The following is a 22,856-nucleotide window of genomic DNA, read 5'->3' on the forward strand; positions in this document are numbered from 1 at the left end:
CCTTCCCGGTAGCTAAAAGGAGTGGGTGAGAGACTTCAGTGTCCCCATCTGGGGTTGTCACACTGGAACCTAGGAAGGAAGGGTCAAAGCAGCCAAGCCAAGAAATGCCACTGCAGAGGGTCTATGCGTGGACCAGCCTCCAGCAGTAGCAGGTGACAGCTGCCCAGGAGGGACAGGGAGAGGGTCCTCTGGCACCTGCCCTTCCTGCAGAGTGGCCCTGTGAACTGCTAGCCCCTGCCTTGCCTCAATGAGTTCGTCACTGCCACTTGTAACAAAGAGAAACAAGGGGTGCAAAGAACCGAGTTCAGAGGCCAGGGAAAGGCCCAGTTCCCTCCTGGTCCTCCTTGCCTTTCCTGTAACCATGGGGAGGTTCCAGTGTCCTGAACCAACACAGGGGACGGAGCGGGCCTCAGCCCATGGCCCATGCAGGCTCCCGTGACCACTGCCTTCTCCTGCTGCAAGATCAACAGCCCACATGATCCGGGGCCACACGCAGGTGGCATCGGCAGAGTGGTGCAACTAACTGGGAGAGCCAGGGAATAGCAACACTGGTCAAGAACTAGGGGAGTCCCCTCAAGGATATGCAGAAGCAAAACAGCAAAACAAAACAAAATGGAGAGGGTGTGATGTACGGCGAAGTAGGAAATCCCAGAGGAAGAGAAACTGAAAGGCGGAGAGGCCAGAGAGAAGTGGAAGAGGGACAGGCAGAGGGGACAGAGGCTGGAGGTGGAACAGAGGCTGAAACGGAGCCAGAGAGCGGGAAGGACACTGGGGAGGAGCAGGAGGACGGACACCATGGGGACAAAAGAACATCTGCTTGAGAGGCTGTGCTGTGTCCTCCTGCCACGTCCTTGCTGGGCCTCCACACCCTCAGCTGCCCGCGTGCTTCCACGGAGCCCCTAAGCTCGCTAGTCACACTGACAACTGAAAGAGCAGGAAAAGGTAAACACACCAAGGTGGAGTTTGCAAAGGAAAGTCAACGGACCACTGCTGCTCCCGGGAGAAAACACCCCACCCTGTTCCCCGGCTATGGGGCAGCTGCCCAGTGGAAGGCACAGTGTCTCCACGGGACACTGGCCAGCAGCCCACTGTGCCCCAGCCTGAGGCTCTGCCCTTGAGGTCCTCCACACCCCTCTGGCCAGCATGTTGAGTCTCCTTCCTTCCCTTCAAGGAGAGGCCAGTGCCTCCCACAAGGGGCCCTGCAGTATGTCCAGGAAGGCTGTGGCCCTGAGGTGGGGCAAGGCCGAGTGTGCTTCTGTAAAACCACAGGTTGTTCCTAAGGTGGTCCAGGTCCTCCTTCCTCCTGGAGCCCAGGAGGACAGGGCAAGATGGATCAGGAAAGGGACTCTTGTCCCTCACCCCTGGACCCGCCAGTATACCTGTGGCTGTCAGGAAAAAGGGAGCAACCGCGGTTTGCATGATTCCTACTCTACCCAGCTCCTGGCACGGCCTACCTTGGCTGAAGATGATGGTGGTGGTGATGGTGGTGGTGGTAGTGGTGGTGGTGATGGTGGTGGTGGTGGTGGTGATAGTGGTAGCGATGGTGGTGATGATGGTAGTGGTGGTGGTGGTGGTGGTGGTAGTATGAAACACCAAACATACAATTAACATTCTATCTGCCAAAGAACTCCACAGCATTAGCTCAAAGAAACACCACAACTTTGTGTGATCTTGGTTATCATGGCCATTTTACAGGCTAGAAAAATGAAAGACTCTGGTTTGCTTTTGCCCAAGGCCCTGGAACATAGCTGGAATTGTCATCTACTTGTTTTGATTCCAAATGCTGTGCACTTTCTACTCTTCCTTGTGGCCTCCCTGGTAAGTGTGACAATGCACAGGATTAAAGAAAATGAAATGGTGGTCCTAATTTATTCCTAGAATGCAAGGATGGTTCAACACACAAAAATCAATAGCATCAAAAAGAATAAAATACTTAGAAATTAACTAAGAAGGTGAAAACTTTCACAATGAAAACCATGAAATATTTCTACAAGAAATGAAAATACAACAAATGAATGCAAAGATATGCCATGTTCATGGACTGGAAGACTTAGCATTGTTAAGATGCAATACTACCCCAAATGATCTGTAGATTTAATATAACATCAATCAAAATCCCAATGGATCGCACATGAAACTCAAGTGTTAGCAAAAATGTAGAGAAAAACGGAACCACTGTGCACTACTGATAGCAACATAAAATGGTACAGCCACTATAGAAAACAGTATGATGATTCCTCAAGATATTTGTTTTTAAATAAACTTTTAAATTTCCACATCTAAGCACATACTCAAAAGGACTGAAAACAAAGTCTCAAAGAGCTATTTGTACATTCAGGTTCATAGCAGCGTTATTAGTTAAAGCATAGAACAACCCAAGTGTCCAACCAAGGATGAATGATGTGGTAACAAAATGTAGTATTTACATAAAAGGAATATTATTCAGCCTTAAGAAAGGAAGGAAATTCTGACATATGTTAAAATATGGATGAACTTGGAGGAAATTATGCTTAGTAAAATAAGCCAGTCACAATAAACATCACATGATTCCACTTATATGACACATTTAGAATTGTCAGAATTATAGAAATGGAAAGCAGCATGGTGCTTCTCAGGGCCTTGGGGAAGGGAGGACAGGGAGTTTTTCTTCATGGATCTGTATAAGGAGAGTTCTGGAGATGGATGGTGGTGACGTTTGCAGAGCAATGTTTAAGTATACCACCAAAATGTATACTTTAAAATGGCTAAGACAGCACATTTTATGTTGTGTATTTTACCACAATAAAAAAAAAAAAAATTAGAGGGCTGAGGTTGTGGCTTAGTGGTAGAGTGCTTGCCTCGCATGTGTGGGACACTGGGTTCAATCCTCAGCACCATATAAATAAATAAAATAATAATAATAAAGAGAGGTTTCATGTCTATCTACAACTAAATTACTGAGAAAACAAAGTGACTATAACTGATGAGGAGGGGAGATGCTGAGCCTGACTCACGACCAAGCCGGGCTCATTTGATGGGAATGTTCTTGCTGGGGCCAGGGTAGAAGAGCCTAGGGTAAGAATGACCCCAAACATAGTTTTTTAAAAAGTCTTCAGCATGCACAATGCCTTTTTAAATGTTCGTTTCTCATTTTCTTGCCCAGTTCTGCTCTGCTAACTGTGGCTGATGTTGGGCTAAAGCTGAGGCCCTGGAGCCTCCGAGGAGGAGGGAGGCCTGCCTATCTGCCAGCCTTGCTGGATCCCAGCTGTTCAGTTCTGCCCCATCACTCCCAGCACAGGCTTTCTCCCTCCTCAGCTCTGCCTGTCTCACAGCAGCTGCTGGGCGCCCTGTTGCTCTCTGCCCAGCTGGTATGAGTCCAACCATGCTGGAGCTGGACAATGGCCCAGGCCAGTTGTAGGTGATCCTGTCCACAGGGCTCTGCTCCCAGAGAATGTCAACAACTCGGAGCCCAGCAACCGGCAGCCTTTCTCCAGTGGGCCGGCTAGAATGTGAGCATGGAGAACTGAAATAAAGGCCCCCCCCTTACTCCAAAATGCCTCTTCCCCCAGGACGGCCTCCAAAGATAGCCTTCTTTAAAAGAGAAAAACTCCCAATTCTAACAGCCATGTATATCTTAGCCACAGTTATTTAATCAGATTGATTTCCATGCACCTGAGATTTGCCTATATTTAAATGGAAATTTTTGTGTAGAAAGGGAGAGCGAATTGAAACAAGGTGTGAGTTTGGAAAGAATGGAAGTCTTCTCTTTCCCTGATGGCCTTCTGTTTTCCAGGCACTTTGCTTTTCACTGAGGCTACTACACGACCAGCAAGACAGGCACAGTCCCTGCCTGGTAGAGCTTCGGGTCTGACCAGGGTCTCAGGGCCTGCCTTTCCCTTGGGGCTCCATGCTGAGCCCCTGCCTCCTGCAACATCTCCAGTCTGCCCTGGTCTTCTGTGGCTGCCCTCTGCTGGACAGGAGCTTGCCTCCCACTGCAGTAGCTGAGAGCATCTTTAACTTCTCCCTCCACTCTGTCCTGGACGCTAATCACTGCGGGACCAATCTTCCAATCACTTGCAAACTCAAAAGCACTTAGTGGTACCTTCAGTGTTTTATTTACTTTTTAAAACTCCAGACCTTTCTTTATTGGCATGCAAAAAACCCCTGAGTCTGTTCCTTTTATACTGTCCAGTAATTTCTCCCAGTTACTTTCAGTTAAGGGCAGCTACTTCCCATGCTCTGCCCTGACTGCATCTATTTTCATGCCTTTGTACATTTTGTTCCCTCTACTCAGAAGGCCTTTCCCTTTCCTGTTGACTCTAGTTCTCAACTCTGGGTACACCTTAGGATCACATGGAGAGATTTAAGAAAGAAAGAAAAGAAAAGGAAAAACAAAAAGAAAAACAAAGGAAAGATATCTGGGAATCAACTAAGCTCCGTTAAATTCTAAATTCAGGGACATGTGACCAAGGCATCAGTAACTTTTAAGAATCTCCCTCGTTAATTCTAACATGCAGCCAAAATTGAGAAATGCTCCCTCCGTCCAACCACCATGACAGCCTGGAGACACCTGGAGACTCTTCTTCAGAGTACCTGCGACCTGTCGGTTACAATGACCTGGCACACAGAACATTCTGTTTCATGCTCTCTTACAAGGTTCTAGCTGGAAGGTCTCTGATCTACTCCACGACTTGCAAGACCTGGGACAGTGAGGACAGCCAGAGAGAGCTGATCAACAGGCCAATGTGTTTGTCTTAAGAGCAGAAAGAGCCCAGCTCCAACTGCCAGGTACAGGAAGCATGCTGCTTGAGGACTGTGGAAGGATGGAAACCATGTGACTGATCTCAACATCAACAGTGACAAATGGCACCGACAGTGTTTACTCTTGACATGACGTGATGACAACAGCTCTTTACCTCTGTGATCTTCCCTTCCCAAACCCACACTTTGTCTAATCATGAGGAAAACATCAGATGAGTCTCAATAGAGAGACATCCCATCATATGCCTGACCATTGCTCCTGAGAATTGTCAGTTAGCTGGGCATGATGGTGCACACCTGTAATCATAGCAACGTAGTAGGCTGAGGCCTGAGAATGGCAAGTTCAAGGCCAGCCTTGGCAACTTAGTGAGGTCCTGTATCGATGTAAAAAACAAAGGGCTCAATGGTAGGGTATCCCTAGGTTCATTTCCCAGTACACCCCCTCAAAAGAAAGAATTACCACAGTCATCAAAAACTAGGAAGGTCTTACAGTGCTGCACATTTGTAATCGCAGTGGCTCTGGAGGCTGAGACAGGAGGATCACGAGTTCAAAGCCAGCCCAGCAATGGCGAGGTGCTAAGCATCTCAGTGAGACCCTGTCTCTAAATAAAATACAAAATATGGCTGGGGATGTGGCTCAGGGACCAACTGCCCTTGAATTCAATCCCTGGTATTCCCCCCACCCCGCCCCTGCAAAAACAAAACAAACAAATAAAAAAACTAGGAAGGTCTTAAGAAACCATCACAGCCAAAAGGAGTCTAAAACGACCTGAAGACTAAATGTAACACGGTGACCTGGGTGGAATCCTAGAACAGAAAGGGCACATTCAGGTAAAAACTAAGGAAATTAGAAGAAAGTGTCAACTTTAGTTAATAATCATGTATCAATGGTGGCTCACGAATTGTAGTAACAGTAAGGTAAGCAGAACTGTATCTGGGGGAGAATATCAAACTCTGCACCATCTGCCCAAGCTTTCTGTAAATCTGAAACCGTTCTAAAAAAAATAAAGGCTGTTCACAGAACAATAATAAAATTCTTATTCAGTTAGAAAACAAAAACAGATCTCCATTTGCATCCCTTCCTTCCCACACCAGCTCATCTTCCTGGCACGGTGTCCAGGGCTTCTGTAAGAGGCTGGGCATCTCCAGTTCACAGCCAGAGCCAAGAGCCAGCCAAGGCTTTTAAAGCTGCCTCTTAAAACAAGTGCTTTGGGTCTGGACCAGAGGCCACGGATGGATCTGCGGCCTCCAGAGGAAAATGCAACCTGTTTCCTCAACCTGATTTAAAATGCCCATCAGATAAACAATTAAACATCAATTATTCTATTTAATAGCTTAGCTTGAAATGATCATCTCCCCCACACACACACAAAGTTCCAGGGAGGAGCTGAGAAGGAGAGAGAATTCAACAAGAGAACTCAACGTATGGGGAGGGGAGAGGAGAGCAAGGGGCAGGGATAATCCAAGATGCCTGGGGCACTCCGTGGCTGCAGACACTAGGCCCCAAATTCCCCGTGCTGCTCAGAGGCAGCTGAACACAGCCTGGGCACAGGGCATGGTACCCCCACCACACTGCTGCTGGCACCACCCTGGGGCCCTTCTACCAATTCACAGGGCCTTCAGGCCTGGCAGGGCCCCTGAGCAGCCCAGTGGCTGAGATTCTGCCCTACCTCCCCTCATTCATGGAAGAGAGGTGCCCATAATGTACGGGGACTAGAGCTGTGCCCTCAGGTTCCCAAGGCTCCAAGCTGTTGCTCTCCAGCCGGACCTAATCCTATCTGAACCCAGACAAAAGCCCGGCCGGCTGTAGAGAGCGAGGGCAGAGGAGACTTGGGCTGCTTTTGGTTTGTTGAGTGTTTATTTGTTTTTGCTGTACCAAGGATTGAACCCAGGGGTGCCCCACCACTGAGCTAAATCCCCAGCCCTTTTTATTTTGAGATAGGGTCTGCAGCCCAGGCTGGCCTCAAACTTGCCATCCTCCTGTCTCAGCCTCACTAGTCACTGGAGACTTGTTAACTTTAACCCAGAGGCACCTTTATCTTTAACATGGAGTTACTTCCAGGGAAGAAAACTTGGTCTGAAGAAGGGAATTAAAAGGAAGCAAAGAACTGACCTTGAAGAGAAATAAGACTTCTTCCTAAAAAAGGAAACAATTCATAAATGCCAAACCCAGGCCTGATATCCAGAAGTCTCCCCGGGAAGACCCTGAGCTGGCCCACCAGGAGCGGGCATGGTATCTTGTTGTCACCTCACTGTGGCTGTGGACCATGACAACCTTCACAGTGCCATCCCAGCCATTACCTGTGGACCTCTCGTATCAGCCCTGGGAAGCTGAACATGGAACAGAACTGTGCTGCCAACTCAGGCTCAGGCCAACGACCAAGTGCCCAGAGTAAGCTAGCCAGTTGGGCACAGGCTTTCCTCTCCCAGCACAAGGTCAAGTACCCATCCCAAGGGGACGTCAGTGCAGTCCCAGAGAGCCTCCACTGTAGGAGGTAGTGAACAGCAGTAGTAGGTCCTCTGGTGAACAGGTGTGACCCAGGCAGGTCAGGAATAGGATCATGACCAAGGTCCATTCTAGAGAGGCCAGAAGGGCAGTTGTGGCTGCAGCAATAAAAATCCAGAGCAGCAGCTCAGGCCGGGGTCCTGGGGCAGGCCCACACTACCTGCCCACAGCCAGACCTCAGCACCTAGGGGCTAATCCAGCTGCCTCCACTCTCTCTGTCCACCCCTTTGGGAGCCCAGCTCAGGTCTGCATATTTCCCCCTACTGAGCCCTTTGCATACATTCCACATTATCTCTCGGGGATGGGAGTGGTAGGAAAATGATCCAATAGGATACCTGGAAATTTGCCTTATCTCTGGGTGGGGGAGGGGGATGTCAGTCTGTTTCAGAAAACACATTGTCCCTTCTCTTCCCACCTGGGCCCCTCATTCCCCTGATTTCCACAAAGCCAACACCTACACCTCTTCCAGGTACTGCCATTGTGTGTGTGTGTGTGTGTGTGTGTGTGTGTGTGTGTGTCCTATCAAAGTATAAACTCCTTGGGACCAGAAACACATTCCAGGCATTCCCGGATGCCCAGCACTTGAGCATAATGGCTGCTCAATAAATGTTGATGAATGAGAAATACATGGATGCTTCAGCTCATTATCTCCTGAAATCATAATCCAATCTGAGGTCGGAACAACCTAGGCATCTATGGCATTTTCATGCATTTATGGCACTTTGAGCTTTAAGCAACACCCCAACCCAACCTCATATCATCATTTCCGCCATCTGGGCCTCTGTCAGATCCCAAAATCAATGATAAATCAGTTTTCCTCTGTTGACCTCAGCTCTTAAGTATCTCCCAGAACCTAAATGGGGTCAAATCTTAGTTTTGGGACTCTACTAAAGGAACCAGGCATTCTGGGACAATGACTAGGAAGACAGAAATGAATGGCTTAGGAACAGGTTCTGTGCTTTGTAGGACTGTCTCTCTACAAAGCAAGGGAGACAGTCCAGAGGGGCAACTGGGTGCCACACCTAGAGAACAAGGACTCTTCCTACTTATGCTCAATTCACATGGGCTCCCTGGGCTTTCTCCATGGCTGCATGGGGAGAACAAACAGACCTCACCTCTGAAAAGGCAAGTGGAATGGAGGGAGGGGTGCGTCGGGGTTTTTCTTTTTTCTTTTCTTTTTTGGTACCAGGGATTGAACCCAGGGGTGCTTAACCACTGAGCCATGTCCAGTCCCTAACCCTTTTTCAAATTTCATTTACAGACAGGGTCTCACTGAGTTGCTTTAGGGCCCCCACTATGTTGCTGAGGCTGGCTTTGAACTCCTGATCCTCCTGCCTCAGCCTCCAGAATAGCTGGGATTATAGATGTGCACGACCACACCCAGCAAGGGGTGTGTCTTTAAGTATCTGGCAAGTAGCAGACACCATGGGCCTCACGGAGTAGAGCCTTGGGGACATGTGTTTTTATTGGGAATTAGAGTTACCTGACGAAATGGGCACTTGGAAGGAGCCTTGAAGGATGATATAACAATAATGATGTCATTCTAATTATAATACGATAGTCACTATCATTCCCGTTTTTGTTTTAAGTAATATTTACTGCATGTTTACCATGTGCTAACCACTTTACAGAGCTCACCCCACTCACCTCACACTCATTTGACAGGTATGGAAATGGGACTTAGAAAAGTTAAGAAAACTAGATAGCATCAGAATCTGGATCAGAACCCAAGCTTGTGCCTCCACCAAGGCTGCCACCCTGCTCCACAGGCAGGAGTGAGGGCACGTTCCAGCAGGGCTTCAGATGAGTACCCAGAAAAGGCACCTGGAGAGGTGGCTGTAGCCAGGTTACAGAAGCCTGAGTGCAGTGTCAGCACGTGTCCTAATTAACTGCAGGGGAGCGCCCCTGGGAGGTTGGACACAACTGGACCTGTGCTGCAGGACTGGCAGATAAAATGGACTGGATTCGGCTGAGAGGGTGGAAGAGGCCATTTCAAGAGCCCGGTGAGAGACTGCAGCTGCAGAGGTGAGAAGGTGCATGACCTGCCTACTGCACCTGCCTCTCAGGTGTGGACGATGATGTATGTGTGAGGAAGGGACGAGCCCACAAGTGTGAGTGCAGAGTGAGTGAGCATGAGGGCCCCTCCTGGGGAGGAAGAGGGCTGTGGGGGCCCTTCTGGGCAGGCGGCGGGTGGAGGGAGGTAAGGGGATCCAACCCGAGCAGGAGGACTCTGGTGAATGAGAAGCCATCATTCCACATCTTTATTGGGTCCTGAGATGCCCAGGGGCCTGGCACATCAATGAAGTCAATGAACATTTGTTGAGTGAGTGAATTGGAGACCTTGGCCTCTGGTCTCTCAACCCAGGCCTGGCTTTGCCCTTTAGCAGTGTAGAGGTCACTGTCACTCCACCTAGACTCCCCGCCCCCCCTAATCTGTGGTTCTCTCCAGCAGGTATTCTAGGTTTGGGCGGCAGCATTCCTACAGCCCCAGCCTGATTCTCGGGGGGCCCTAGCCTCATTCCTGGGCCTCCTTCTCCCCCGCACATTTTAACAAAAGTGTTTCTGTGTGGCCTCCAAGCTGGCTGCATATTTCCCAGGTCAGAGACTCCCCCACCTCCATTTCAGAGCACAGCAGATGCTGCCAAATGAGTTCCATGGCTTGTCTCAGCCCGAGACATCCTGCTTCTCATCAGGGACAGAGAGCCAGCATCGTGTCCCTGACCAGGACCTCCTGTAGCAAACTCTCCAGCCCACCAAAATCTCATCCTACAGAGGACTTCACAGACCTACAAACTGATGGCCCTCAGTCTGGTGCAGACCTACCAAATGATGGCCCTGGGTCTGGTCCTGTCCAGAGGACAGCCTCTAAAGACTCTCCCCAATTCCATGTGCATCCTGGCAGAACAGACCAGGCAGACCCGGGTCCAGGAGAGGCCAGCTCCCACCACCCAAGAGAGGAAAAACTGGTTTCAGCTCCTGGATTGCCTGCCCACTGGATGAAAAAGGATCTATTTCCAGAGTAGCCAGAGCCCAACCCCCTTTCAGGCACAACCTTGTATTGCAAAGTAATGAGTACAATTTAGTGAGAAAAGAGATCACTTTCAAGATTGTAAAATCCACATAAATTTAGAGGAAGGCTGGCTTGAAAATCATGACTCTAAACCCCCTGTTGGCAGATGTGGAAACAGAGGTCTAAAATCTTGGAAGCATTCAGTTGCTTGAGAGCAGTCTAAATCATTTTTTAGATTTCACCAGAAGCCCAGTTTGCATATGAGGACATTTGTGGGATAAATGCATTGGCCCCTGGGAAGCCCAGTTACTATGGAGCAGGGCTAGAACCAGGCCTTCCAGATGGAGGCTCTCTGCCTGCAGGGTGCTGTGCTTTCCTGGAGGTTTGCTTCCTCCAGGGCACTGCTGCAGAAGCCCACCCGTGATCTTTCAGACAGTGAGTCATGAGGACTGGCCTAGGGGCTACTCGGCACTGCCTGCCATGCAGATGGCAGCCACTAAATCCAATGGGAAGTCATGGGGATCTAGGTGGGCTGACTCTCCTAAAGCTGTGGGGAAATCCCAGGGACTAACAAACAGCTCCTTCTTCCCTCTCTTTGCCTCACCCTCCAGCTTCACCTTCCAAGAAAACATACTGGAACCGGCTTCTCTATTGTCCCCTGCCTACTAGAGGACCCTCACTTCTGAAGGATCATTCCAATCTCCAAAAGATTGATGGTAGCTGAGAAAAGAAGGCAAGAGATTCAAGTCAGGTGGTGTGGGATCCAAAATCTTGGCTGAGAAGTCAGAAAGCCGTAGGTCCTAGTGGCCATGTGATCTCTGAGCCTCAGTTTCCCTAACTATGCCCTGAGTGGATGCTCTCTCAAGGCTCCTTCTGGCTCTGAGAAATCAGATTCTGAGGCCATAAACTGTGTCTCTCTCCTTGCCATGTCCCCAGCAGTTAACCCATAGTAGACACTTAAAATAATCCATCAAATGATTGAATGAAATGAGTTCCCCATCAGTCAAGGAAGGAAATCCTTCCTTTAGGCATCTACCATCTGATGACCATAGAAGTGTAAGTGCTGAAAGAGCCCTGGCCGTCTAGGAGTCTTTGCAAATCCACCTCCTCTTCTAGATGCACAGATGGGGCTGAAGGAGCCAAGCAGGAAGCAGGAAAATGTTACTGGGGAGGGAGCAGGGAGTGGCCTGCACACTAGCAGGAGCCAGCAAGGACCCTCACTTCCACTCTCTAGGCTCCTCTCCCTCCACCGTCTGACTTCCCTCTCTTCCTGGCCTCTTCTTCCTTCTCGTCCCCTCCTGCCCTCCAGCATCATAACAGCCTTCCCCTCCCTCACAGAGGCTCCTCCAGCCAGGGAGATGCCTGAGCCTCAGCTTTCTCAGGATCAGTGAAGGGAGAACACAACATGGAGTGATTTAAATTCTGGTCTGTGCTCAGCCTCTAGAGTCTGGCACCTAGAAGAGGGGCCCCTCTTCTGAAGGAACATAGAAGTGCCTTTCTTCCACCTTCTTCTGTAGAGTCCCAGGGAGATGTTAGGGTTTCTCTTCTGGGGTGTCACATCTTCCCCCCACAAACCACCCTGTCTTCTCTTCCTTACCTCAGCCCAGCCTGGGACCTATTTTAAAGAATGAGTGAATGTGTGTGTGCATGTGTGTATGTGTGCTAGGGAAGCAATGGTATGTGTTACTGTTGGGATGTGTGTGTTAACACAAGTGGGAAGGTAGGGGGGAGTAAGTAGTGTGCATGGAGCATATCTGGTGTGTATGTGGTGCACACATAGTATGATACAGGTGCATGTGGCCTGAGTATGAGAATGTGAATGGCATGTGTGTAGTGTGTGTGAGTGGTGATAGTATGTGTGTAGTGTGGTGTGTATGTACATGTGTAAAGATGCTTGCAATGGGTATTGAGTGTGAGGGGAGTAGGGTGGGTAAGGGGGCATGCCAGTTTGGAGTGGGAGCCATATAACCAGGAGACCCTCTCTACAGAAGCCAAGGATATCTAGTATCTAGGCAACGGTGAGGGGGGAGGGGAGGCAATGTGGAGGTGAGGAATGGGCAGGAAAAGGAGGGAGGCTGAGAATTGGAGTTTCCATGGCAACTACCAGGCAGGTCACGTGCAAAAGGCCAAGTTGCAAAACAGACATACACATCCACACATACACAATATGAGGGCAGCTGGCCCCTCGACTGGGGGTTCTTTCATAGAGGGCCTGGGATGCCCACTGATCCATCTGCAAACCTGGAAATCCTGGCCTAGCCAGGGCACAAAGCCAAGAAAACAAAGGAAGTGGAGAGAGAGGCCACATTGGTGCCAACAAGCTTCCAGCACCCACATCCCCCCAGGTCTTGAGGTTGGCGGGCACCTGGACAGGCCCGGTTCCAATCAGGCTGCTCCGCCACTTGTAAGAGCCTGAGCAGGCAGGAAGACCCAGGCTGCCCGTCCAACTCTACATGAAAGCCCAGGGCGACACAAAGAGGGCGGCTCTGCCAGGGCCAGCCTTGCTGGGGAAAGGTGGGGATGGGGGTCTGGGCCCCCTGGAAAAGAAAACAGAATTGGGTAGAACAGAATAAGAAAAAAAAAGTGATGCAACCATTCTCATGAATTCCCGCGCCCTGGAACCCCATACACCTTCTTCTCTACCACCGCAATCTCCCAGCCCACATCCCACCCCTGGGCACCAAACCAGCAAGTTCCATTTTGTATCACTGAGTGTCCACACTCACATCCTGTCACACTCCCCGTCCTCATCCCCATGCTCCACGCAAGGGTCCAGGGCTTCCAGTAACAAAGGAAAAGTCCCCCTGAATAGAGGGTGGGAGCAGTTCTGGCCCCCAGCACTGGGCAGCCACGTCCCAGCCTCCAGCATCGCCCCACCGCCGCAGCCTGCCTCCTCCCGGGGGCCCTGCGTCTTTCGACGCCCACCTCCTTGTTTACATCCCCGAAGCCCTTTCGGCTGCCCAGGCGGGGACGCGGGGGGGACGCACACACCCACGGAAACAAACAAGACCCCGCACCCGCGGCGCTCGGGCTCCGTCCCACCCGCGCCTCTTCCCCCTGGCAAGCAGGAGCCGACTTCGCCCGCTCCCCAGCCGCTCACCTGCACAGCCGCTCCCCTCCAGCAGATCCCGGGAGGACGTGCGGAGTCCCGAGGAGCTGGGAGTGGCGGCTGGGGGCAGGGCGGTGGGCGCGGCCTGCGCTGCTTTCCCGCCTCCCGGCGCCGGAGAGTTGGGGCGGGCGGCGGGGCGCGGCGGGCGCGGGTGTGATGGGCGGGGGCTCGCTCGGCCGGGCTCCTGGGGGCCGCAGTCCGGTGGCTTCTGGGTAGCGTCCACGCGCCGACCCCTCTCCCCCAGGCCGGGGGAGATTTCTTCCCCAGGGCCGTCAAGCTCGGAGAAGCAACAGGAGCGCCGCCGAGGAGGCGCGCCAAGGCCGCGGCGGATTTGCCGTCAGCTGTTGCATTCCGGTTTTCCTCTGGTGAATGTGGGAAGGGAGCCAGACAAACACAATGACAGAGTTGGTGTGTCTCTGAAATAGTAAACTCAGGGGGACAGAGACATAAGAGAAAATAGCCCAGCATCAGACACAGCAACCCACGTTAATTGAGTGCTTTGGCAATTAAGGGGAACAGGCGCCAACGGCATGAATGACTGCCGCGTAGGCACACAAACCGGCGTGGCTGATAGTCATTTTCAGGTAGGGCCCTGGGAGCGGGGTCCTCACCTCATCCAGAGATTTGCTTCCCAGAACCCTCTTTTTCAAGTTCCCCCAATCCTGACTCTGCCAGGAGGTGATACAAATTACCTCTCCCAAACCCATTCCCAAGACCATCTTTGAATATGAAGATTTGCTTCCTAGCTCTGGAGCCCTACTTGGAACATGACCTTGAGCATGCTCTGCACTAACCTCTGGAGTCTCCGTTTCCTCACATGGGAAAACAGCCATAAGAATACTGAACCCCTGGGGAGTGGGTTAACTTGTACTTCCCATAACCCTGACCCGGCTGTTCCTGCCTTGTCCTCTATACACTGAGGACTTTGTTACAATTGTCCTTTTCCCTTGCTTTAGGCAGGAAAGATGCAACTGCATCACTTTCTAGGCCCACGGCCACGAACCGGGAGATCCATTCTTTCATATACCTTTAAATTCTGCCTTTTGCAAACCTCTCTATTGTTTTTTGGAGCAGCTGCTGGCCAGCCCACATCAAGCCCAGGCTTCGTGAACCTGTTGGGAAAGGAAAGGCCAATGGGTTAGAACTCCAGAGCTGAGCCACCTTTTGGTTCAGCACTTTTCTTACCAGAGAATTCCAAAGTGTTCAGCCAAGTTCCTTCCCAGGTCCCCCTGCCTGACACTGCGGACAGACTAGACTACAGAGGGACAGCAAGAGTTAAAATCTTCACGAGGAATGGAGATGGCTAGACTCTCAAAGAGTATTTCCATACAGGTGTTCCAGCCAGGTGTACTGCTGGGAGAACATGGGATACTACCGTTAGAAACAACATGCAGACTTATCCTTGATGGCAGGGGAGAGGGAGTCCTGTCTTCTTCTAGGGAAAAGAAACACATCTATCCTACCCTCACCTCCGTGAAGGACATGGGCATGGGTTAAAAGAGGTCCCCAGCTGCTCTATTCTTTCAACTCATTTATGGATGGGAGGCTCAATCCTCACTGAGCCCTGGGTCAAACTATGGGGATGACACTGGGAAAGAAAAGGAAGGGAAGGGAGAGGAAGGGGAGGGGAAGGGAGGGAAGATCCCTTGTAGCAAGGGCAAAATAGATGTTTACCAAATGGTTCTATGAATAAGTGGGCAATTAGTACATGGATTGGGCCCTGAAATTTGGAGCTTTTGAGAAGCAGGCTGAAGGAAGGAGGCGTTAAAGGTGAAAGAATCAGGTTAAAGGTGAAAGGATCAGGAATTGGAGTACCAGATAGGGTTGGGAAATGATTCCCATAGTCGAATAAAAGCAACATTTGCAAAGGCCCTGAGGCAGGAGGAATATACTGTGACCAGACCCTTCAAAGTAGTCCTTGAGCAAAGGAAACAGGCTGGGGTAGGAAGCAGATGCCAGGCTGTGCAGTTCCTGGAGGTGCCAGCTTTTAACACTGGGACAATGGGAAGCCACTGAGGACATCAAGAAAATTATTAGGAGAAAGAATTGGGAAGAGACTTTCTCAAGATGCTCCTGGGAGACCCTGCAGTGAGAGTTCAGGAGACCATGGTAAGAACGCTGCTAACATGAACCTGAGAAGTGGGCTTGATCCTAACTGAGGAACCCTACTTCTCTAGACGCCCAAGGAGCAGCGAGAGAGCTGCAGTAAAGCTGCACAGCCATGATGGAAACTGTGTGAGAAGGAACAGAAACCATTCCTGAACACTCTGGGCCCTCCCAACTGCAGAATGGGAGCCATGGGAAAGACAGCATGGGCTGGCGAGGACAGCACAGCTGCGGAATGGGTGCGGGACTGCCCATGCTTGAAAGCTTGTGCTGAGCTCCAGGACTTGTGGCCCAGCAGCTAACCCTCATCTGGAGAGCACTTGCCCTGGTTCCTTGTACTGTGGCAGAAATAACCCCTCCGCAGTCAGTGCCCAGGTCACGTAGCCTTGGAAAGGGAGCGGAGGGCTCACAGGAGACACTCAGGAGGAGCCATCAGGAGTCTCACCCTTGCTAGCAGGGTAAACACAGGGAGCTATCAGGGCGCGGTTTCATCCTGGGGTGAAAGTTGCATCACGGAAGTGGATTCTGTCCACCATCTGCTGCTTTTGGCCATTCACAGTGCCATGATTGCTGAGGCTGGGAATGCGTAGTGGCCCCCCAGGCCAGGCAGCTCAGTGCTGAGATGTCACCCCCTACAACAGAGCTGTTTTCTGTTCCTTGGCTAGAAGAGCTCTGCTCACTCCACACCACTCCTGAATCCCAGAGCCCTTCCTCCCTCCTGGCCTTTCTTTCTCAAACTCCTCCAGCTTCTCCCTCAAGCAGCTGCGTAGGGCCCTTTGTCCCTTTACGCAGTTTCTGGGCAATGTGATCCACAGGCTTGATGATCTCCCAGCATCCAACCGGGTCCTTTCACCCCATGCAGGATCTATAATCCTGTGTGTGCCAGGCAGCTTTCCATCACTGGAACACATACCTTGAGACACATGAAATTATAAACAGAAAAAGGTTATTTGGGCTCAAGGTTTTGGAGGTTTCAGTCCATGGTCTGAAGCCCATTGCTTTGGGCCTTGCAGCACATAATGGGGAGAATGAGGTGGAGGAAAGCTGCCTGCCTCGTGGCAACCAAGAATCAAAAGAGAGGAAGAGGGAGGTCTAGGTTCCTACTGTCCCCTTTGAGGGCACGCCCCCAGTGACCTAAGTACTTCCCACAAGGACCCATCTCTCAAAGCTTCTACCAGCTCCCAACAGTGCCATAGGCTGGACTGGGGACACCTTGGCCTTTGAGAGACATACCAGACCAAATCAAAGCACCATGCCTGTGGGTGCTCCCCTCCCGGGTCTTCCTTGACTTCATAAATAGCTCTGCCCCAATCCTGTTCCTCCTCTAGAAAAATGCACGCCATCTCCATGCCTCTGCCCCGTGCTTTCTCTTGGCTGCTTGCTCCTCCTTCTCCGCTGTTCCTATTGCAGGTCAGACGTCCATGCCACCGGCTTCCTGCCGAGGGGCTCTGCTTCAAGTCCCACCTCCGCCTCTGTCAACTCCTATTTGGTCATTCTGCTCCGCACAGTGCAAACATGATTCAAACCGTCTGGTTCCTATTTCTTGCAAGTTTAAAGTGCAAATTCTGAATATGACATCAGTCTTTAAAACGCAACATGCACCTGCCTTTCCTGCTTCACTTGCCAACCCTATCTGTGCCCTACTTCCCCCTCCATCACCCTGTGACCCCAGTCCTTGTAATTGCTGTGCCCTGCACAAGAGGACCGCACATCATTATCCAAACGCCCGGCTTGCCTTCCCGCCTCGAACCTTTGCTCATATTGTTTTCTCTGCTTGAAACATCCTCTTCCTTCATCTCTGCTTGAAAAATGCTTCCTAACCTACAGAGGTGAATTCAAATTTTACCGTGTTGACATTAAAGCCACCTTGTCCCTGCTCTCATTAACAGCACTGCATTTCTATAACTATGATAGCACATATCACGACCTGAACTTTCCCATGCTGGATGGTGTTTGCAGCTCTAACAGAACTGGAACCTCTTGATCAATCCTGGCATCTTACTCCATTATAAGCCCAGGGTCTCCCAGGGTGATCCTCGCACAGCTTGGCGAATTTAAGTGAATCGTGGCTCTTGACCTAAAAGTCCCTGCATAATCAGGTTTCTGCCAACCTCTTCACATTCATTTTAGATAACTTCTTCCTGGCTTTCTCTCCAGCCAGAAACCTCCCAGCTTAACCATTGATCATAACCGAAGGCTGTCAGGGGGACTTCAGAACTGGCTCCCTGAGCACCGTACCAAGGGCATAGGCCATGCCTGTGAGACGTGCTAGCTTTGCGTTCTCTTCCCAGGATGAAGGGGTGTAGCGGTGGGTGTTACTGAGGCCACAGGCAGAGGAGGGATAGGTAGTAAGTCTCACAGGCTCTGATCATTTCCAAATGAAGGCCTTCTCCTGGGTGGTGAGTCCTGGAGATCTCCCAGGCCAGAAGCCCGCAGAGGAGAACAGGCAACTCTGACTTGGATGGGACCTCTCTGTGAGTAGAGCTGCAGGAACTGGAGACAGGTGCTGCTGGTTCTCCAGCCTGTTCCTTGCTCTTCTTTTCCCATCAGAACTTTTTCTAACCAAGCAGCGATGTGCTCAGTGTAAACTGCCCATTTCCCCAGACTCCTTTGCAACTACTGGTGTCCATATGACTCAGTTCCAGCCAAGGAGATGGAAACAGAATTACTCTGGTAACAATTCCAAAAATACAGTGTGGTATGTATGCCTTATGCCTTTACCCTTATTCTTTCTCCTCCTCCTCCTCCTCCTCCTCCTCCTCCTCCTCCTCCTCTTACTGTTATGATTAAGGTGTATAGTTGGGGTCCAAGTCCCTGCTGTCCCCAACAAAGAATTGAGCATACAGAAATAACAGGCAAAGTACAGAGTTGTTGAAGGTGAAGGTGGAAGTAAGGTAGAGGGGAGTAGTGGGCCAAGCAAGAGAGGGGCTCAAGGTCCCAAAGTTAAAAATCAGTGGCTTATACGCTGAGCTGTGCAGCGTTCTCTTCCCTCTGTGGACCAGATGGATGACCTTACCCCATTTGCTCTTCATGGTTACCTTGTGATACCTGGTTAGAGTAGTGTCCAATTCTACCCCGTTGGTTACTTTAGAACACCTAGTTTGATACTGTCCACTTTACCGCCATTGGTTATTTTACCATACCTAACCTGTGCGGGAGTTACCATGGGTGGTAAGTTCTCAGTGGCGGGAGTTGTCATGGTAATGAGACCTTTCGTAAGCAGGGACATGGTGATTCATCTTCCCGTCTTGTTCTTGTACCCTGCCTTCGCCATCCTGGAGTCCTGAACTCCTACCTAATAATAGTCCTTCTCCTTTTTTTTTTTTTCAGAAACATCCCTGGAGGTTGCACAGCCATTTTGTAAACATGAAGAAAAGAAATCATCAAGCAAGGTTGTCAGGGCAAGAATCATGAAAGAGCCACAAGGACACATGAATAGCTTCCCCCCAGTCTTGTGTGAGGGATCTCAGCTCCTAATATGTAAAGCTACTGGGGCTGGTTTCTGCCCCATGCCACCAACACAGTCCTTACTGACACAAGTGGAGCGGGGCCACTGGCAGGACGGCCTTTCATTGCAAGGAAGCCGAAATTCAGCACAAGTCTCTCCTAGCAGACCTCTACCGGTCACCTCAAGTCCCACACACCTGACACACTGCACATTGGAAAAACAACTCAACACGGGATTTCCCTGCCTAGAAGGTCCTGCACAGCCCCTTTCTTAGGCTACCTTTGTATCAGGGAATTGATTTGGGGGAGTCTGCCAAAGCAGTCAGAGTGGGAGGAGCCTAAACCCGCAGCCTCCCCATGGGGAAGCTGGAACATGTAGGAAAACAGCATCATTTTAGACTTGTGGAAGCTTGGACAAGATCTGTTTGTGAGTGAAACCCCCCGCCCCCAACCCCACTGGTTAAGGAAACCAACTGCTGCCTGATTAACTTAAACTTGTCTTGTAAGTGTGAAATGTCACCTCGAGGTGCCGATCTCTAATTACGAACATGCATCTTTCAGAGCAACTGGTTATTCAAACAGTGCATGAACACTCCTCCCCCAAGCCTTTCTAATTTGCAGATCTGCACCCATTTGTCTTTTCCTGTTGAATGCAAACGAGAGAAACTTGAGCAATGTTGCCCTTTGGAGATAATGACGTTGGAAATTCATGACATAATGGCTCCCTAGACGAGACCAGAATACTTCTTGTTTCTGCTTTCCCAAGCGCAGAGAAACCGACAGACTGTTAGCAAACGCAGGTGCCTGGATTTCACCCCCCTCCCCTTTCCCTGAATGCTTGCAGCCAGTGATCATGGGGAGAGGCACCTGTTTATCATCGTATACCTTCTTCCAACCCACCGGATGCAGGCTCAGAATAGAGGCAGAGCTGAGTGCCTGAGCCAGGAGGAATTGTAGGGACCAGCAGGCACCTCCATTCAGCTTGTACAACAGCTTCGCAACCAAACAATAACCCTCCAGCCCAGTCATGTGTGTTGGGCAAAGAAGACTGATTTGAATCCACCTGTTCTTTTTTGCATCTCCCACTTCTACCCTCACCCCAAAGCCTGAGCTGCAGTTTTGGAAAACAGTAAAAATCATTTGAGCACAGTCTCGTGGAGCCTGTTGACTAACAGCTCTGAAGGCAGAGAGGACCGTCCCTGTAAGGCAATCTCAGTGCTGTCGACAGACCTGCATTTTTCCCTGGGGAAAAGTACAGCAGTGGCCAGAGAACTCCAAGCTAGGGCTGTGCCTGGCCTGTCTTGGGAAAAGGGCTCACCTTTAATGGCATTGAAGAACACTGGGCAGGTCAGCAAACCATTGTAGCCAGAGAGGCCTCGCTTCTCTTGTCAGTTTATAACTGACTCTGGGCCCGTTGACATCTCCACCCTCCACACCCTCCTAAAATTCAGTTATCTCTTTGACGATGCTGTTGAGATAATTGCTTCTCAGACCAAAGGCATGTTTTGATGTCCACCACTTAAAGCATTATTGATTTTCATTTTCAAGACCTTGTGAGGATCTTGGATATGGTTGATAGGAGGCGATGGGTTTCCGACACTGACCACTCTGGCTGTTCATTCTATTAAAGATTTACACTGCACTCAGAACCCATCTCCTTCCCAGCACATTGTCAAAAAGAGGATCCACAGTTACCTTCCTAAGCGTAACTCGGGATTTCGAACTCAGAATCAGGAAAGGACGCAGTGACTCAGCCCAGGGACTTGACAAAGTTGTTGTTCTTAGGTGGAGAACAACCTGAGAACAGGAAGACTGTCTGGTTTATGTCTTTAGCCCTCCCCTTCCACTCCTCCTTTGCCAGTATCATGGTGCATGATGATTCTTTGCTCATGCAAAGATAGAAATGATATTGACGGAGAGTAACGAGAGGACACATCAATCATTAGCCCTCCATCAGAGCTGGAGGCAGGCAGACACTGCACCTCGTTCGGCAGGAAGAAGGAGAGAGATGGAAAGCAGGTACCTGAGGCATGGCTCACAGACCTTGAGAACATCTATCTCATCTGGAGTATGTTTTAAAAACTGTGGTAAATTAGGTGCCCAAAGCTGACCTCAGCGATGTCCTTCATCCCTCCTGCTCATCCGTAGCAAGACTCTGCCACTCCTCCCACTGAGGGGTGGGGTGGGTCCTCTCCCTTCATCCTCTGCTGGCTCTGATTTATTTTGAGCAAGGAAAAGAGGTAGAACTATCATGGCACCTTAAGAAGTCTGCAACTTCTGCCTTCCATGTTTGGAATGCTGCCTCTTGGAGGCCAGGTCAGATCGCCCTGCTGGAGAGAGACCTGAAGCTAACTAGGGTGTTGCCATCCCATCCTGGCTTCCAGCCCAAGCAACCCCCGAATGACCTGAACCTGGAACCATTCAGCGGGGCCTTGCCCAAATTCCTAATCCACAGATCCGGAGCAAATAAAATGACTTTTTGTTTCGCAGCAGGCAGACTGAAATGGGTAAATTGGATTCTCTGGGGGTGAGACTGGCCTCACCCACAGGCTGCTTCGTGCATGACTCACAAGCAACCCGGTGGGTCTGAAGTCTTAGACCACACCATGAGTCTGAGCTACAGCAGCCTGGGCCAGGGACACATGTGGTACGAGATCAAACAGCTTCACAAAGGTAGTCTTAGAAGGCACAGGACATAAGAGATTTCTGAGTCTGGAGCCCTAAACTAGACATGAGGAGGAGAATTAAAGGAAATAGTGCCATAGCTTTTGACTTAATAGTGCCATGGAATGTTTAAGCTGGATAAGATCTTAGAAAACAAACAGTAGGAGACCAAGGCCCAGAGAAGGCAAGCAACTTGCTCAAAGTCACACAGCTTGTTAGTGGGGACCAGAATGAGATCTCCTGGGTACTGGTCCAGTATTTCTTCCTTCTTCCCCATCTATCTCTTTTTAGATTTCCGTGTCCTAACTAGAAGTGAGGAAACACACACTTTCCTAAATGCATGAAAAATATCTGAAAATGCTAACAAAGTTTTGGACTTAAGAGTGCTAAGTATAAATGTCCCAATTAAGACAAACATACCCAAAGCATCCAAGGTAAGAGAAGGATGCTCATCAGGTGTTGGATGACTAATCAGGGCATCTTCCTGGAGGAGGTGACCTTTGAAGGAGGAGGATAGGGGTTTGGCACAGGGGGCTGAGCAAGCCAAGGCCTGGAGGTAGGAGATACGTGGGAGATGCAGGCGAATTACTTGGCAGGTTCAGAAGGTCCTGTCGGGAAAGAACAGGGCTCTGCTTGTTTCCATCTGGGCCCTTTGTCTTATCTGGTTCCTCCACCAGCAGCAGCGGGCAGCAAGGACTGGCTGCTGGCACGAGGGAGGGACACAACAGGCTCCCGCCCCCCCCCCTCCCCGGGGGCCACTGTGCTGATAGGAACCCTGCCAGGGCCTGGGAAGCAGACCAGCCCCGGGGCACAGTCGGCAGGCCCAGGGCTCCTATACTGGGGGTCCCATTCTCTGACTCTCTCTCCCCTCAAAGCTCAGTCCCCCTTTATTGTGGGACCACCAGGCCGAGTTTATTTTTAGTGTCCCATTCCCCAAAGGACCTCTGGGTATGGAGCAAGCTGCGTGAATGTGCCCAGCTGCCCTTTGCAGCGAGAAGGGATTTTGCCTCTATTAGGAGAGGTCGAGGTCAAGGTCAGATAGCAGGAAGGACTCTCCCAGTGGGCAGAACGGGCAAGATGAGCCAGGGTGGTAAAAATGTCCTTGCTCAACAGATCAGTAATACCATGTGCAGTTTCTATGCCAAAGAACAAGGCTCTTTAGGAAGGCAATAGAAGGCCAGTAGAGCGAGCATGCATAATCCTTAATTGGAATTCATTAATTACATTTGGCCTTGAACAAGTTCCTCAACTTCTCTGAGCAGCCATTCCCTCAT

The 22,856-nt window shown here is 50.4% G+C and overlaps 1 protein-coding gene across 2 annotated transcripts in view; it reads right to left on the reverse strand.

The window, feature by feature from the left end:
• Positions 1–13,654, reverse strand: part of Fxyd6 (FXYD domain containing ion transport regulator 6) — a 31,053-nt gene extending 17,399 nt beyond the window's left edge. The window contains exon 1 of one of the 2 annotated variants that reach the window (XM_027930717.3): positions 13,357–13,654. The gene's annotated coding sequence lies outside the window, so the exon portion shown is untranslated. The remainder of the gene's footprint in view (positions 1–13,356) is intronic. The other variant, XM_027930718.3, reaches the window with a different exon arrangement.
• Positions 13,655–22,856: the final 9,202 nt, after the last annotated feature.

This window comes from Marmota flaviventris, chromosome 9 (assembly GCF_047511675.1).
Source record: "Marmota flaviventris isolate mMarFla1 chromosome 9, mMarFla1.hap1, whole genome shotgun sequence".
Taxonomy (NCBI): Eukaryota; Metazoa; Chordata; class Mammalia; order Rodentia; family Sciuridae; genus Marmota; species Marmota flaviventris.